The sequence below is a fragment of the Balaenoptera acutorostrata genome, chromosome 1 (genome assembly GCF_949987535.1).
Source record: "Balaenoptera acutorostrata chromosome 1, mBalAcu1.1, whole genome shotgun sequence".
Lineage (NCBI taxonomy): Eukaryota > Metazoa > Chordata > Mammalia > Artiodactyla > Balaenopteridae > Balaenoptera > Balaenoptera acutorostrata.
In genome coordinates this window covers 63,647,462-63,667,061 of record NC_080064.1, presented here as the reverse complement: position 1 = coordinate 63,667,061, position 19,600 = coordinate 63,647,462, and positions in this window count along the sequence as shown.

Genomic DNA, 19,600 nt, shown 5'->3' with positions numbered 1-19,600 from the left:
ACATCATATTAACAAACTGAAGGAGAAAAACCATATGATCATCTCAATAGATGCAGAGAAAGCTTTTGACAAAATTCAACACCCATTTATGATAAAAGCCCTGCAGAAAGTAGGCATAGAGGGAACTTTCCTCAACATAATAAAGGCCATATATGACAAACCCACAGCCAACATTGTCCTCAATGATGAAAAACTGACACCATTTTCACTAAGATCAGGAACAAGACAAGGTTGCCCACTCTCACCACTATTATTCAACATAGTTTTGGAAGTGTTAGCCACAGCAATCAGAGAAGAAAAAGAAAGAAAAGGAATCCAAATTGGAAAAGAAGAAGTAAAGCTGTCACTTTTGGCAGGTGACATGATACTATACATAGAGAATCCTAAAGATGCTACCAGAAAACTCCTAGAGCTAATCAATGAATTTAGTAAAGTTGCAGGATACAAAATTAATGCACAGAAATCTCTTGCATTTCTATACACTAATGATGAAAATCTGAAAGTGAAATTAAGAAAACACTCCCATTTACCATTGCAACAAAAAGAATAAAATATCTAGGAATAAACCTACCTAAGGAGACAAAACACCTGTATGCAGAAAATTATAAGACACTGATGAAAGAAATTAAAGATGATACAAACAGATGGAGAGATATACCATGTTCTTGGATTAGAAGAATCAACATTGTGAAAATGACTCTACTACCCAAAGCAATCTACAGATTCAATGCAATCCCTATCAAACTACAATGGGATTTTTCAAAGAACTAGAACAAAAAATTTCACAATTTGTATGGAAACACAAAAGACCCCGAATAGCCAAAGCAATCTTGAGAACGAAAAATGGAGCTGGAGGAATCAGGCTCCCTGACTTCAGACTATATTACAAAGCTACAGTAATCAAGACAGTTTGGTACTGGCACAAAAACAGAAATATAGATCAATGGAACAGGATAGAAAGCCCAGAGATAAACCCACGCACATATGGTCACCTTATCTTTGATAAAGGAGGCAAGCATATACAGTGGAGAAAAGACAGCCTCTCCAATAAGTGGTGCTGAGAATATTGGACAGATACACGTAAAAGTATGAAATTAGAACACTCCCTAACACCATACACAAAAATCAACTCAAAATGGATTAAAGGCCTAAGTGTAAGGCCAGACACTATCAAACTCTTAGAGGAAAACATAGGCAGAACACTCTATGACATAAATCACAGCAAGATCCTTTTTGACCCACCTCCTAGGGATATGGAAATAAAAACAAAAATAAACAAATGGGACCTAATGAAACTTAAAAGCTTTTACACAGCAAAGGAAACCATAAACAAGACCAAAAGATAACCCTCAGAATGGGAGAAAATATTTGCAAATGAAGCAACTGACAAAGGATTAATCTCCAAGATTTACAAACAGCTCATGTAGCTCAATAACAAAAAAACAAACAACCCAATCCAAAAATGGGCAGAAGATCTAAATAGACATTTCTCCAAAGAAGATATACAGATTGCCAACAGACACATGAAAGAATGCTCAACATCATTAATCATTAGAGAAATGCAAATCAAAACTACAATGAGATATCATCTCACAAAGGTCAGAATGGCCATCATCAAAAAATCTAGAAACAATAAATGCTGGAGAGGGTGTGGAAGAAAGGGAACACTCTTGAACTGTTGGTGGGAATGTAAATTGATACAGCCACTATGGAGAACAGTATGGAGGTTCCTTAAAAAACTAAAAATAAAACTACCATATGACCCAGCAATCCCACTACTGGGCATATACGCTGAGAAAACCATAATTCAAAAAGAGTCATGTACCAAAATGTTCATTGCAGCTCTAGTTACAATAGCCAGGACATGGAAGCAACCTAAGTGTCCATCATCGGATGAATGGATAAAGAAGATGTGGCACATATATACAATGGAATATTACTCAGCCATAAAAAGAAATGAAATGGAGGTATTTGTAGTGAGGTGGATGGAGTTAGAGTCTGTCATACAGAGTGAAGTAAGTCAGAAAGAGAAAAACAAATACAGTATGCTAACACATATATATGGAATCTAAGGGGGAAAAAAAAAAAGGTCATGAAGAACCTAGTGGCAAGACGGGAATAAAGACATAGACCTACTAGAGAATGGACTTGAGGATATGGGGAGGGGGAGGAGTAAGATGTGACAGGGTGAGAGAGTGGCATAGACATATATACACTACCAAATGTAAAATAGATAGCTAGTGGGAAGCAACCGCATAGCACAGGGAGATCAGCTCGGTGCTCTATGACCACCTAGAGGGGTGGGATAGGGAGGGTGGGAGGGAGGGAGATGCAAGAGGGAAGAGATATGGGAACATATGTATATGTATAACTGATTCACTTTGTTATAAAGCAGAAACTAACACACCATTGTAAAGCAATTATACTCCAATAAAGATGTTTTTAAAAAAAAATGAAAAAAAAATAGAATGCTTTAAATTGAAATTTAAGTTAAATACAAGTATCTTGCAGGTTAGATATTCTCTTTTGGGTAAAGTTTCCATGCTCCCCTTCCCACTCCCCCTTCTCTTCAGGTTGATAAAGATTTGGGTGTTGGTGTAAGAATTTCTGTAGCAGCAGTAGAGAGAGGAACACATAGTGTTTAAATTGTCTTATGGATCTAAACATGCATCTTTCAGTCTCTGGACTAGTGACAGGTTCAGTGTTATATGTTATAACTGGCCTGTGCTAATGCCATGCTGGTAGCCACATCTGGGGTCTATCATCCTCAACATTTACTTCTAGTTTAATTCCATGGATAATATGGTCTATTTATTGTGAACGCTGCCCCTTTGCTGGCCCTTCTGCTCTCTGGTTTCCTACCTACTCCTTCACCTGGACATGTGACTCTCTGGATCCCTTGAATGCAGCATGCAGAAAGGGGAGAACCAGGAGATTACTTCAGGCTTATCCACAGACACTTCCTTTTATTACTGCTGTTTTTTTCACACCTATGTTGGCATGTGGCCACTCTCCACAGCAGTTTATTCTCAGATCACCAGATACATAAATAGATAGATAGATAGATAGATAGATAGATAGATAGATAGATAGATTATTCCTGCTTAAAATTTCTCCTCAACCTAAATATTGTGCTTTCCAACTATAGTATTTTACCCAAAGAGAAGAATTCAGGACATATATTTAGAACTTCTTGCTTCCGCATATCTAATTCATTCTCAGAGCACAATACACAGAACAAAAGGACAGGATTTCCCCCATGCCTTGTAGACAGTCCTTCCTCTTTATCAGATTCTGAATTGTTGCTACAGTTGGTTTTTAGTCACTAAATGGTTAAGTTGGTCCATTTTTGCTTTTATCAAGAGGCAAGTAGGGACTGAATGTTCTCCTAAATAGAAATGTTAGCTTCCTGTTTCAAAATATAATTCCCATTAAATGAAGATTTATTGAAAAATTTGTTTAGTAACATTCCACTGTATTCCAAAGTGCATTATTTCCAAAGCACTACTAAAGAAAACAGAAGAAACAGGGTAAAATGTCATTATGTCCTTGAAAGAGTTACCAGGTTTATTAAATAAAAAATATAGGATCTTTTTAAGTAGAAAAATAAAAATTTCTGTTTTAATTTTTCCTCATGATTTTAAACTACATCATGCAAAAGTTTGAACTATTATTATTTTAAAATATAGTTTGATTCAAGAGGGAATAAAAGAAAAAATTCCTGGTTCTAATCTGGCTCTGCTATTATCTAACCATATAAATTTTACCAGTGTTCTTCTCTTTGATTCAGTTTCTTCACCTCTAATTAGAAGGGATTGTAATCAGGTGTTTTTTAAGTTCTTTTATATCTTTAAAATATTGATAGTATGATTCAGCTGAATACTATAAATTGCACAGCATGCTGCAGATAGAGAAGTTTTGCGGAGCTATATATATATAAACAAAACAAAACAAACAAGCGACAACAAAAAAAGACTTTAAGCCAAAGTTAAAGGAAAGCAAAAGGAATTCACCATCAACCTTTCCAGCCCTCCCTTCAATTGCCATCTGAATAGCACACTTCCTTTTCACTCAACCCTTTGGACCAACCCAAACTTTTGAACAGCTTTGACCAGAGTTACTTATTATATCTTTCATTGGATGCTCTCATTTGCATTTTCTAAAATAGTCCCAAAAGAATGTGTCAAAGAGAATATTTAATATTACATTAAAATGCCTTATCAGGCACATTATGAAATTGATACTAATGGTACTTCTTCTCCAGAGAGCTGGAACAGTTTTAATGGTCCAACATTTGTCACCATTTTGGCAAAGTCTAAAATAGTTTCTAAAGGTCTTTTTTAAAACAAAATATGTTCTTAGAATTTTTTCACTAGACTCTGCTTTGCTTTTTTAATGTGTCACACTTTCTCTATTCTGCAAAATATTCATCATGCAAAAGTTGTATAAACATAAAAAATTTATACAATTTCAAGTCTGGAAAAAAAGAGAATGACTTGTCAGAAAATTTGTATTAAGTGACAACACCTGAACTGATAAAAAAAAAAAGAAAAAAGTCTGAGTCATATCACATAATACATCCTGAAAAGAGCTGTTAAATTATAATGTCAACACGAAGTCCCTGTGCCATAATAAAATGTCTGCTTTGTAAAATCATTCCCTGGTGAATTGGGGACCTAATGTTTGGAAGTGAATGAAGAAAAAAAAGTCTGTTGTAGCTTTCATTTGCCATCAACTATACTTGTATAAATTTGCTGGCACTTCAGAATATGATACATCAGGGCAGCACTTGTCCAGTGAATAAAATGCTCCAACAGTGCAAATTAGAATTTTGGAAGCAAGTCTTCTCTTTCAATCCATTTGGGCATCATTTAGCACATTGGAGTGGCAGATTATTAAATAGTATCCCTGTGGCCTGAAAGAAAGAATAGTCCTCCCATATTTCATAGACTATTTTCTGTGACTAGAGGGATTATATGATAGGACTTGGCTCATTTTAGTTACTTGTACTGAATAGATTAAGATATTATGAAATATCAAAGTATTGTAATTACTGTCTATAAATTGTAATCAATTATGTAAATGCTTTGCCCAGTAATTATTGTAAGGTTCTTTAAATTATTTATTGTATGGTTAATTAGTATGGTAGGCCAAAAGTGAGTAACTAATCAGCTTTTTAAAAAGATGTGGGCTTCCCTGGTGGCGCAGTGGTTGAGAATCTGCCTGCTAATGCAGGGGACACGGGTTCGAGCCCTGGTCTGGGAAGATCCCACATGCCACGGAGCAGCTGGGCCCGTGAGCCACAATTGCTGAGCCTGCGTGTCTGGAGCCTGTGCCCCACAACGGGAGGGCCCGCGATAGAGAAAGGCCCGCGCACCGCGATGAAGAGTGGCCCCCGCTTGCCGCAACTGGAGAAAGCCCTCGCACGAACCGAAGACCCAACACAGCCAAAAATAAAAAAAATAAAAAAAAAAAAAGATGACCCAGGGATTCATGAAAAATCTGGATTCATATTGGATTATGATGGCATCATTCTGATTGAAAGTACTAAATCATTTCTCAATTTTATTTTAAATATGACACATGCAGGTCTTATTAAGATATATATTTAGAAGAAGGTACTGTTGAGTAAGTTGAAATAAATTTTCCAAATACATTATAATAAAAGATTGACGTCTTGACAATGTGTCCAGTGTCTAGTATTTTAGATAGAATTATTAAAGCCATATTTAATTGATTCACATGATACACCTTTACACTATATACTCATAATTTATAGAGTTTGTATACATCATTTGAGCAGACAAAAATCACATGAAATATTATTTAATACTAGAACATATTGCTGAGTGGACAGAGAGTAAATTCAGAAGAGGAATCTTGTATAGAGAAGAAGGAAAAGCAGTCAAGTTTGTAAGTGGAAATAAATACAGATTTTCTTTTTCTCTTTCTGAAAGAGAGACAGAAAGGGAGAGAGAGAGAGAGAGAGAGAGAGAATATCTGCCTGTTATAATTTTCCCTAAGAAACCTAGTGATGCTTTTTCTAAGTTTAAATATCAGCAGATACCACATGGTATAATTGACAATCTTGGGTGCTCTAGATATAGTTTTGTTTTGAAGTTTATTTGAATTTCAGAGGGGAAATAAAGTGAAAATGAACTATATAAAGTAAATTAAAAAATAAGTGTCTACCACAAAAGATAATACTTCCTAAAATATAGTTTGAACTCAATCTTGCTGAGTTATTTTTTTTACTTTAACATGTTTTCTATTTGCTATTTTTGTTGTTGATACCAAATTTATTGCATTATGATACAAAAATGTGATTTGTGTGATAAGATATTGAAATGTGTTGAGACTTTTGAGGCCTAGTAAGTAAACTTGGAAAGAACATTTAGTAATTACGATAAATCTGTGTGTGGGGGGAGAGGGAGGCTAATTACACAAAATCATCATGAAGTTATTGAATATTAGAGATAGAAGTAGTTTAATATCCTTGTTTTGCAGATGAGATAACCAAGCCTGAAAGTGACTCAACTGAAGATTCATGAATTTTTAGAGAGACTGATCTCCAATTCACCTGAAATCCAGTCTCAAGTTTTCACCCCAGCTCCCTGGGTCATAAACTCTAACTGCAGAAATGTTTTCAGAACGCAAGAACTCACAAAAAATCTTTATAGAAAATTTTAGCGTGTATGTACAGTATTACTTAATTGGTTATTGATACTTATTTAGCACATTTTTTGGTTTGCATTACTTAAAAAATAAGTGATTCAACTAGTGGCTGATTTACTTTGCATAATGAAATTGCAAAAATAGTTACACCAATAATATATTGGTATAATTGTTCAGTAATAGCCTATGATGCAATGTGTTATTTTTTGTATTATTTATTTCAAAGCATTTATCAAGCCTTTGGGGGGAATTTAGTAATACTGCAGTAGGTGCCTGAATCCCCATATGCATATGCATTTACTCAAATAAGGGATATTGGATGTATGGATATAGTAATGAGTCTCTGTATACAAAGTACAATTACTTTCATGAGTTATCATCAGGAGTAATGTTAAAACATATATGTGTATACAAATACATGCATGCTCACACATGTAAACACATAAACATATATACATAGACAGTTTTGAAAAGTTTGAGAAATACTGATATCTATTACTGCCATGCACCATGCTATAAGTGAAAATTTGCTGTTCTTTTAGTTTTAAAAGCATCTTTTTTTTGCACTTTTTAATAGTCATTATGTTCTGTATCTGTTGTTTTTACTCATGTATTTCTGGCTTGCATCCTAATTATTTGTAAATATATTTTATTTTATTTTATTTTATTTTACTTTATTTTATTTATTTTTTATTTACTTATTGTTTAACATCTTTATTGAAGTATAATTGCTTTACAATGGTGTGTTAGTTTCTGCTGTATAACAAAGTGAATCAGCTATACGTATACATATATCCCCATATCCCATCCCTCTTGTGTCTCCCTCCCAACCTCCTTATTCCACTCCTCTAGGAGGACTCAAAGCACGGATCTGATCTCCCTGTGCTATGTGGCTGCTTCCCACTAGCTATCTATTTTACATTTGGTAGTGTATATATGTCCATGCCACTCTCTCACTTCATCCCAGCTTACCCTTCCCCCTCCCCATGTCCTTAAGATCATTCTCTACATCTGCATCTTTATTCCTGTCCTGCCCTTAGGTTCTTCAGAGACGTTTTTTTTTTTTCTTAGATTCCATATATATGTGTTAGCATATGGTATTTAATTTTCTCTTTCTGACTTACTTCACTCTGTATGACAGTCTCTAGGTCCATCCACCTTACAAATAACTCAATTTAGTTTCTTTTTATGGCTGAGAAATATTCCATTGTATATGTGTGTCACATCTTTATCCATTCATCCGTCGATGGACACTTAAGTTGCTTCCATGTCGTGGCTATTGTAAATAGAGCTTCAGTGAACACTGTGGTACATGACTCTTTTTGAATTATGGTTTTCTCAGGGTATATGCCCAGTAGTGGGATTGCTGGGTCATATGGTAGTTCTATTTTTAGTTTTTAAAGGAACCTCCATACTGTTCTCCATAGTGGCTGTATCAACTTACATTCCCACCAATGGTGCAAGAGGGCTCCTTTTTCTCCACACCCTCTCCAGCATTTATTGTTTGTAGACTTTTTGATGATGCCTGTTCTGACTGGTGTGAGATGATATCTCATTGTAGTTTTGATTTGCATTTCTCTAATGATTAGTGATGTTGAGCATCCTTTTATGTGTTTGTTGGCAATCTGTATATCTTCTATGGAGAAATGTCTATTTAGGTCTTTGGCCCATTTTTGGATTAGGTTGTTTGTTTTTTTGATATTGAGATGCATGAACTGCTTGTAAATTTTGGAGATCAAGTGTTTGTCAGTTGCTTTGTTTGCAAATATTTTCTCCCACTCTGAGGGTTGTCTTTTCATCTTGTTTATGGTTTCCTTTGCTGTGCAAAAGCTTTTAAGTTTCATTAGGTCCCATTTGTTTATTTTTGTTTTTATTTCCATTTCTCTAGGAGGTGGGTCAAAAAGGATCTTGCTGTGATTTATGTCATAGAGTGTTCTACCTTTGTTTTCCTCTAAGATTTTTAGAGTGTCTGGCCTTACGTTTAGGTCTTTAATCCATTTTGAGTCTATTTTTGTGTATGGTGTTAGGGAGTGTTTTAATTTCATTCTTTTACATGTAGCTGTCCAGTTTTCCCAGCACCACTTACTGAAGAGGCTGTCTTTTCTCCATTGTATATTCTTGCCTCCTTTATCAAAAATAAGGTGACTATATGTGTGTGGGTTTATCTCTGGGCTTTCTATCCTGTTCCATTGATCTATATTTCTGTTTGTGTGCCAGTACCATACTACCTTGACTACTGTAGTTTTGTAGTATAGTCTGAAATCCGGGAGCCTGATTCCTACAGCTCCATTTTATTTTCTCAAGATTGCTTTGGCTATTATGGTCTTTTGTGTTTCCATACAAATTATGAAATTTTTTGATCTAGTTCTGTAAAAAGTGCCATTGGTAGTTTGAAAGGGATTGCACTGAATCTGTAGATTGCTTTGGGTAGTAGAGTCATTTTCACAATGTTGATTCTTCCAATCCAAGAACATGGTATATCTCTCCATCTGTTTGTATCATCTTTAATTTCTTCAATCAGTGTCTTATAGATTTCGGCATGCAGGTCTTTTATCTCCTTAGGTAGGTTTATTCCTAGGTATTTTATTCCTTTTTTTTGCAGTGGTAAATGGGAATGTTTCCCTAACTTCTCTTTCAGATTTTTCATCATTAGTGTATAGGAATGCAAGAGATTTCTGTGCATTAATTTTGTATCCTGCTACTTTACCAAATTCATTGATTAGCCCTAGTAGTTTTCCAGTAGCATCTTTAGGATTCTTTGTGTATAGTATCATGTAATGTGCAAACAGTGACAATTTTACTTCTTCTTTTCTGATTTGGATTCCTTTTATTTCTGTTTCTTCTCTAATGGCTGTGGCTTAAACTTCCAAAGGTATGTTCAGTAATAGTGGTGAGAGTGGGCAACCTTGTCTTGTTCCTGATCTTAAAGGAAATGGTTTCAGATTTTCACCATTGGGAATGATGTTGGCTGTGGGTTTGTCATACATGGCCTTTATTAAGTTGAGGTAAGTTCCCTCTATGCCTACTTTCTGGAGGAATTTTATCATAAATGGGTGTTGACTTTTGTCAAAAGCTTTGTCTGCATCTATTGAGATGAACATATGGTTTTTCTCCTTCAATTTGTAAATATGGTTTATTCCACTCACTGATTTGTGTATACTGAAGAATCCTTGCATTCCTGGGATAAATCCCATTTGATCATGGTGTATGATCCTTTTAATGTGCTGTTGGATTTTGTTTGCTAGTATTTTGTTGAGGATTTTTGCATCTATGTTCATCAGTGATATTGGCCTGTAATTTTCTTTCTTTGTGACATCTTTGTCTGGTTTTGGTATCAGGGTGATGGTGGCCTCGGAGAATGAGTTGGGGAGTGTTCCTCCCTTTACTATATTTTGGAAGAGTTTGAGAAGGATAGGTGTTAGCTCTTCTCTAAATGTTTTGTAGAATTCACCTGTGAAGCCATCTGGTCCTGGACTTTTGTTTGTTGGAAGATTTTTAATCACAGTTTCAATTTCATTACTTGTGATTGGTCTGTTTATATTTTCTATTTCTTCCTGGTTCAGTATCAGGAGGTTGTGCTTTTCTAAGAATTTGTCCATTTCTTCCAGGTTATCCAATTTATTGCCATAGAGTTGCTTGTAGTAACCTCTCATGATCCTTTGTATTTATGCAGTGTCACTTGTTACTTCTCCTTTTTCATTTCTAATTCTATTGACCTGAGTCTTCTCCCTTTTTTTCTTAGTGAGTCTGGCTAATGGTTTACCAATTTTATTTACTTCTCAAAGAACCAGCTTTTAGTTTTATTGAACTTTGCTATCTTTTCCTTCATTTCTTTTTCATTTATTTCTGATCTGATCTTTATGAGTTCTTTCCTTCTGCTAACTTTGGGTTTTTTTTGTTCTTCTTTCTCTAATTGCTTTAGGTGTAAGGTTAGGTTGTTTATTTGAGATGTTTCTTGTTTCTTGAGGTAAGACTGTATTGCTATAAACTTCCCTCTTAGAACTGCTTTTGCTGCATCCCAAAGGTTTTGGGTCTTCGTGTTTTCATTGTCATTTGTTTCTAGGTATTTTTTGACTTCCTCTTTGGTTCCTTCAGTGATGTCTTGTTTATTTAGTACAGTACTGTTTAGCCTCCATGTGTTTGTATATTTTACAGATTTTTTCTGGTAATTGATATCTAGTTTCTTAGCATTGTGATCAGAAAAGATACTTGATATGAATTCAATTTTCATAAATTTACCAAGGCTTGATTTGTGACCCAAGATATGATCTATCCTTGAGAATGTTCCATGAGCACTTGAGAAGAAAGTGTATTCTGTTGTTTTTGGATGGAATGTCCTAGAAATATTAATTAAGTCCATCATGTTTAATGTATCCCTTAAAGCTTGTGTTTCCTTATTTATTTTCATTTTGGATGATCTGTCCATTGGTGGAAGTGGGGTGTTAAAATCCCCTACTATGATTGTGTTACTGTCTATTTCCCCTTTTATGGCTGTTAGTATTTGCCTTATGCATTGAGGTGCTCCTATGTTGGGTACATAAATATTTACAATTGTTATATCTTCTTTTCGGATTGATCCCTTATTCATTATGAAGTGCCCTTCTTTGTCTCTTGTAATAGTCTTTATTTTAAAGTGTATTTTGTCTAATATGAGAACTGCTACTCCAGCTTTCTTTTGATTTCCTTTTCCATGGAATATCTTTTTCCATCCCCTCACTTTCAGTCTGAATGTGTGCCTAGGTCTGAACTGGGTCTGCTGTAGACAGCATATATATGGGTCTTCTTTTTGTATCCATTCAGCAAGCCTGTGTCTTTTGGTTGGAGCATTTAATTCATTCACGTTTAAGGTAATTATCGATATGTATGTTCCTATTACCATTTTCTTAATTGTTTTGGTTTTGTTTTTGTAGGTCTTTTCCTTCTCTTGTGTTTCCTGCCTAGAGAAGTTCCTTTAGCATTTGCTGTAAAGCTGGTTTGAGTGTGCTGAATTCTCTTAGCTGTTGCTTGGTTGTTAAGGTTTTAATTTCTCCATCGAATCTGAATGAGATCCTTGCTGGGTAAACTTGGTTGTAGATTTTTCCTTTTCATCACTTTAAATTTGTCCTGCCGCACCCCTCTGGCTTTCAGAGTTTCTGCTGAAAGATCAGCTGTTAAACTTATGGGGATTCCCTTGTTTGTTATTTGTTGCTTTTCCCTTGCTGCTTTTAATATTTTTTCTTTGTATTTAATTTTTGATAGTTTGATTAATATGTGTCTTGGCATGTTTCTCCTTGGTTTTATCCTGTATGGGACTCTCTGCCCTTCCTGGATTTGACTATTTCCTTTCCCATATTAGGGAAGTTTTCCACTATAATCTTTTCAAATATTTTCACAGTCCCTTTCTTTTTCTCTTCTTTTCTGGAACCCCTATAATTCGAATGTTGGTGCATTTAGTGTTGTCCCAGAAGTCTCTGATTCTGTCCTCAATTCTTTTCATTCTTTTTTCTTTATTCTGCTCTGTGGTAGTTATTTCCACTATTTTATCTTCAAGGTCACTTGTCCATTCTTCTGCCTCAGTTATTCTGCTATTGATTCCTTCTAGAGAATTTTTAACTTCATTTATTGTGTTGTTCATCACTGTTTGTTTGCTCTTTAGTTCTTCCAGGTCCTTGTTAAAACTTTCTTGTATTTTCTCCATTCTATTTCCAAGATTTTGGATCATCTTTACTATCATTACTCTGAATTCTTTTTCAGGTAGACTGCCTATTCCTCTTTGTTTGTTTGGTCTGGTTGGGTTTTTACCTTGTTCCTTCAAATGCTGTGTGTTTCTCTGTCTTCTCATTTTGCTTAACTGACTGTGTTTGGGGTCTCCTTTTCGCAGGCTGCACGTTCATACTTCCCACTGTTTTTGTTTTCTGTCCCCAGTGGGTAACGTTGGTTCAGTGGGTTGTGTAGGCTTCCTGGTACAGGGGATTATTGCCTGTGTTCTGGTGGATGAGGCTGGATCTTGTCTTTGTGGTGGGCAGGAATGTGTCCAGTGGTGTTTGTTGGGGTGTCTGTGACCTTATTATGATTTTAATCAGCCTCTCTGCTAAAGAGTGGGGTTGCATTCCTGTCTTGCTAGTTGTTTGGCATGGGGTGTCCAGTACTGGAGCTTGCTGGTCGTTGAGTGGAGCAGGGTCTTAGCGTTGAGATGGAGATCTCTGGGAGAGCTCTCACCGATTGATATTATGTGGGGCTGGGAGGTCTCTGGTTGTCCAGTGTCTTGAACTCAGCTATCCTACCTCAGAATCTCAGGCCTGACACCCGGCCGGAGCACCAAGACCCTGTCAGCCACACGGTTCAGAAGAAAAGGGAGGAAAATGAAAATAAAGAAGGAAAAAAAAGATAAAATAAAGTTATTAAAATAAAAACATTTTTAAATTAGTAAAATAAAAAAGTTAAAAAGTAAGTTTAAAAAAAAAGAAAGAAGAAAGCAGCCAAACCAATAAACAAATCCACCAATGTTAACAAGTGCTAAAAACTACACTAAATTAAAAAAAAAAAAAAAAAAAAAAGACAGACAGAACCTTGGACAAATGGTAAAAGCAAACCTATACAGACAAAATCACACAAAGAAGGATACACATACACACTCACAAAAGGAGAAAAAGGAAAATTTTTAAATATATATATATATATATATATATAAAGAGGAAGAGAGCAATCAAATTAATAAACAAAACTACCGGTGATAATAAGCTCTAAATACAGAACTAAGGTAAATATAAAACCAGAAACAAATTAGATGCAGAAAGCATTCCCCAAGTCCAGAGTTTCTCCCAAAGTCTATCTACTCAATTTTGGGATGATTCATTGCCTTTTCAGGTATTCTACATATGCAGGGTACATCAAATTGACTGTGGAGATTTAATCTGCTGCTACTGAGGCTGCTGGGAGAAATTTCCCTTTCTCTTCTTTATTTGCACAGCTCCTGGGGTTCAGCTTTGGATTTGGCCCCACTTCTGCATGTAGGTCACCCTCTGGTGTCTGTTCTTTGCCCAGACAGGAGGGGGTTAAAGGAGAGGCTGATTAGGGGGCTCTGGGTCACTCAGGCTGGGGGGAGCGAGAGGTACAGAATGCAGGGTGAGCCTGCGGCAGCAGAGGCCAATGAGACGTTGCAACAGCCTGGGGCACGCCGTGTGTTCTCCCAGGGAAGTTGACCTTGGATCACAGGACCCTGGCATTGGCAGGCTGCACAGGCTCCCAGGGGGAGTGTGGATAGTGACCTGTGCTTGCACACAGGATTCTTGGTGGCTGCAACTGGCTCGCGACTGTCTCTGGCGTTCATTTAGGCAGCACTCTGAATCCCCTCTCCATGCACACCCCGAAACAATGGTCTCTTGCCTCTTAGGCAGATCCAGATTTTTTCCCGGACTCCCTCCCGGCTAGCTGTGACGCACTAGCCCCCTTCAGGCTTTGTTCACACAGCCAACCCCAGTCCTCTCTGTGGGATCTGACCACCGAAGCTAGAGCCTCATCTCCAAGCCCTCACCCACCCCGGTGGGTGAGCAGACAAGCCTCTCGGGCTGGTGAGTGCTGGTCAGCACTGATCCTCTGTGCTGGAATCTCTCCACTTTGCCCTTTGCACTCCTGTTGCTGCGCTCTCTTCCGTGGCTCCAAAGCTTCACCCCACCCACCGCCCCCTGTCTCCTCCAGTGAAGGGGCTTCCTAGCCTGTGGAAACTTTTCCTCCTTCACAGCTCCCTCCCTGTGGTGCAGGTCCCAACCCCATTCTTTTGTCTCTGTTTTTTTCTTTTTTCCTTTGCCCTACCCAGGTACTTTAGTTATAGTTATACCAGTCTATTCTTTGTGCCCCTTGTGACACCCTTGTTACATCTTTACCACTATACTACATTTATACTACTTGGAAATTCCATACCCCCTAATTAGAATAGAAACTACTCAAAATCAAGGATAATTTTTCAGTGTTTCCGGGCCAACCAGAGTATCTAGCTAATAATTAGAATCAAACATTTATTGATCAGATTTGAATAACTGAATATCGTTTTTAAAAAGTGTAAAACACTTTACTCATCAAGGTATTTCTATCTTGTCCTAAGTACTCTTTTAGAAACTATACTTCTTCAAGGCAGAGACAATCTATTGTACATTTTCTATCCCCCTCTCAATTTTGCACATGGACTTGTTAAGCAAAATATTTTTTAATGAGTGACTTTTTATACTTCGAGCCCTTGTATTCCTAGATGATACCAAGTATATAAAATAAAATAAACCTATTAACTTAATATAGCTTCTCAACAGCCCCCTTTTAAGTTATGTAATGTAGCTTTATTAACATCATTTTACTGAAGCAAATCTGCCAAGAAGTACAATATATACCTAAATTCATGAGCAAAAAACACACACAGCCTAAATTTAAAACCAGGTTTCATAACTCTTACCTTTAATTATTTTCAAGGATGAGACTCTGTATGCTCCCCCACAGAAAACATGCACTGACCATATTCGCTTCTCTGAAATTTCAGCCTTAGGAGATGTAATATGTTGACTCGTAGGTTGAAAATAACATTATTATTAAAACTTTTAATGTTGAATGTAAGGGACTCGTCATTTCCCTTTACATATAACTAAAAGTGTGTTAAGACAATTTTTGCTTTAGTTTACATTATGCTTGCCACTCCTCTCCCTCAGTTCCCAAGACACCTGTAAATTGATTTCACAAACTACAAGTAGAAAATACATTTTGTTATCCAACTGCTACCCTTTGTTTCAATTCAGTATTGTTGAGTATTCAAGCAGCAGCTGTGTCCCTTGATACATCCAGGTACTAAATACAAAGAGAATAGACACAATTTTACATGACTGTTGTATTCAAGAATTCATGTCATTTACATATGTCACAAATATTGTATTTTAAAGTCCCTATGCTAGTACAAGCCTTCTGTTCTAACACATTTGGCTTTTTGATATCTAAGTAATTTCAAATTCCTTTCTGATTCAAAAGGAGTACAGAAACACATCTACCTTCCCCAATACCCCTCCTAAACACATTTACTTCACTGAATATGCTAAACTGGACCTTAAATTTGCTGCCTATGTATATGAGAATGAAAACCAGATGTCCATTGATAATGGTATTGCTGATGCTGACACTTTGTTAAATGAAAATTCTTGCAGTGTTGCTGAAGAAGCATAAAATTTAATGTCTCTTATTTGAATGAGTTTTACATTTTTTTGTCTGGAAATGCTGTAGAGCTGAGTAAACTCAGAGATGTAAGTATTCCCAGGGCTCAGGAAGACTACAAAGAGTTGCCTAGCAGTTTCAAAAATTATTATTCTGAGGTGGGGTTATATCAATTCTAATTCCCTAAGATGACCACAAGGCAAAAGCTATATAACAAGTTAGACTAACATTAGGAAGAGCATTAATCAAGACATACTATAATTTTCTTTAACCTTTGGATTGGATTTTATTTTTAAAAAATAGTTAAAACAGATTTAAAATGCTTTACAAATCCTGTGAAATATATGGCATGCTGAACCATTTCAACATTTCTAAATTCTTCATCTCAGTTGGCTTAGAGTCCACAACAGGTTACTGTACTTCTTAACAGGAAGAGCAGGGAATGGTCAACTCTTTCCAAATCTTGCTTAGAATACTGAAAAGGTCAACAAACTACAGCAGAGGAATGTAAAAATGAGACAATTGAAATCTGATACCTCGTTTTTGTGACAAAGAATTTTGCAAGAATTGAAAATGTCACAACATGAAGTCAATTTTCAGGAAGAGACTGAGACACAGCACAGACTGAATCCATCCTCACCATACCATTAGCCTGTGATCTCAACTTTCTGATTAAAGAGCTCCCTGCCTTGAAAAAAATGCAGTGTTTTTTTTTTTTTTTGTCTTTTGTTATTTTTAGCAAAGATATATTCTGTGAGAACAAAGAAGAGAAAGGAACAAAATTCAGTGGTTTTCGATCAGCACAGATTTTGTTCCCTCAGGAGGCATTAGGCATCTGGTGATATCTGGAGACATTTTTGATTGTCACAATTGAGGTAGGCGGTGCTGTTGGCATCTAGTGGGAAGGGGTCAGGTATGTTGCTAAACATTTTATGATGTATAAAACAGCTCTCTACAACAAAGAATTTTCTGCCTCAAAATGTCAATAGTGGGCTTCCCTGGTGGTGCAGTGGTTAAGAATCCGCCTGCCAATGCAAGGGTCATGGGTTCAAGCCCTGGTCCAGGAAGATCCCACATGCTGTGGAGCAACTAAGCCCGTGAGCCACAACTACTGAGCCTGCTCTCTGGAACCCACGAGCCATAGCTGCTGAGCCCGCATGCCACAACTACTGAAGCCCGTGTGCCTAGAGCCCATGGTCCGCAACAAGAGAAGCCACTTCAATGAGAAGCCCGTGCACCGCAACAAAGAGTAGCCCCCACTCGCCGCAACTAGAGAAAGCCCGTGCACAGCAACGAAGACCCAATGCAGCCAAAAATAAATTAAAAAAAAAAAAATGTCAATAGTGTTGCTATTGAGAAAACTGGAGCTAGAGTAACGTTTAGTTTAACAATATTTTGATCAATTACCTTGCCCTTCATCATGAAGAACTCCCATTATACTAAGTTCGAACCTAGAAAAATCCTTTATATACAGTGGATGCACAATAAATGTTTATTGGTGCTTCTGCTTTTATATAAAAATAGGAAATGTTTATACCCAAGAATAGACATTCAGGTTTTATAAACCATGTATTATGAATTACTTTTGAAACAGCTCTTATGAAACTACTGTTTTCCTGCTAAATCTTTAAAGTAAAATATTTAGTAATTAATATAATGAGCAAGAGGCCAAAGTATCAGTTAGCATCAGTGTAAATAGTTTATGGTGAAAATAGAAAGGAAAAAGACAGGAAACAAACTAGACACAACAGAGAGAAAGCACTCATCACAGGCCAGACTATAACTTTTGTGACATCTCCCATCTATTGTCCAACTGTTACCAAACCTAACTTCCCAAAGGAAAAACAAATCATGCTACCTCTTGACTCAAATCTTTCAGTGGCTTAACGTTGCCCAGACAAGAGGTCAGAAAACTTTTCCTGTAAAGACTTAGATAGTAAATATTTTCAGCTTTGCAGGATACATGGTCTCTGCTAGAACTACTCAGCTCTGCAGTTGTAGCATAAAAGCAGTCATAGACAATATGTAAACAATTGGTATGGCTGTGTCTCCATGAACTTTTCTTTACAAAAAGAGGTGAGGCTAGATTTGATATAAGGGCCATAATTTAATGCAACTCTGAGTTAAAATCCAAATTTTTAAAATAATATATGTTTTGCCCTTCTCAATTCTTTGGCTTTATCTCAAATGTCTTTTTTCTCTAAATTTCAATGTCTCCTGTGCTCCAGGAATTCAAAGCTTTTAATACTTCTTTAAACATATCAGATTGTTCTGTTTGTGACCTCACAGTGCTCCATCACCTGGTAACTTCTTCCAGGAATTTGGTAAAAAGCTATTCTTATTGAACACTCAGATGAAGCATTACCTTACAAGCCTTTCCCATCCCCCCCTTGACCCTCGTTCATAGGCTTGAGATCTCTCTCTGCTGTGCCTCAGTGTACCCTGTGTGGATTGCTATTATCTAATTTTAAATACGTAACTAAAATTTAATTACAAATTTCCCGCACCCTAGATATAGACAAGAAGTGTAAATAACTAGAACATAACACTTTGCCTGAACATCATAGATATCTAATAATTGCTTTCTGAACAAAATATATTTTAGACCAACTTAAAAGTGAAAACAATTTTCTGCCAAGATAGGCTCTATTGAGTTTTGTAATATGTAACCATATACAAAACATGGCACTCCTTAAGCTATATTGTAAAACAAATATATGTAAATCATGATTAGTCACAATATAAGCACTGCCAGTTTAAGATAATCAAAGTGTTATTTAAAAAATAGAAATCTTAGAGACATAGCGAACGAAGACCATGGAAACACACTTTAGAAATCTTAAATAATAAAAAAAATGGGAAAAATAAAACTTGGAACTAGAGTTTAAGGAAGGGAAGGCAAACACTAAAACTAATCTTTAGTCTATGATATTCTCAAGGGGTCAGGTGAAAATCTTACTCTGTCATTTATTTTAATTATTTGGGATGTGCATTCTGCTTTCTTTTGTTTGTTTTTTTGTGTTTGTTTGAATTGCAAAGCATAAATATTGGTAATGTTTTGAATGGTATGTTTAGAATATAGCTTTGTAGTGAAGAACCATAATCTTCCTATGCCTGACTTCAAAACTTTTAGCGAAAAAATGGCTGTTCAGGGAAGAATTTAAAATTGATGAAGGTAGTAAAGGGACTGACTGAAGAAAGAATTTTGTTGGAGGTAAATATGTAACTCTTGGAAAGTGAGAAATAAGAAGAAAATATCAGGCCACCAAATGTTTAAAAGTGTAACCCTCACTGGGAATGAGAAATCATTTAGTGATATGCTCAGATATGATGTAGCTATGAGAATGGAATGAAGTTAGAGAAAAGACATTTTGGATGGAATACATGAAAAACTTCCTGACAGTTAAACTGCTGGATTATGGAATTATCCCTCAAGGGAAATGGTAGAAGTCACATCACTTGAATGGTTGAAATCAAGAGAGACAAAACACTACTGAAAGTTACTTATTTGTTGATTCTGCATAGCAATTGTTATGGTCCCTAAGGGAAGTGTTCTATCAAATAGATGAAATTTCTGAGGCTCTCTTCAGTTGTTCTGAGTTTGTTTTCTGAACTTTGTGTACAGATAACAACAAAAAAATGTGTTTTATATCCTATTTTCTACGTAATTATATTTTAATAATGATGCAAAGTTATTCTAGACAAAATGTGTTTGGGTGTTCTATAAATGCTATGCTCTTTATCGTGTTCTACCTTATGT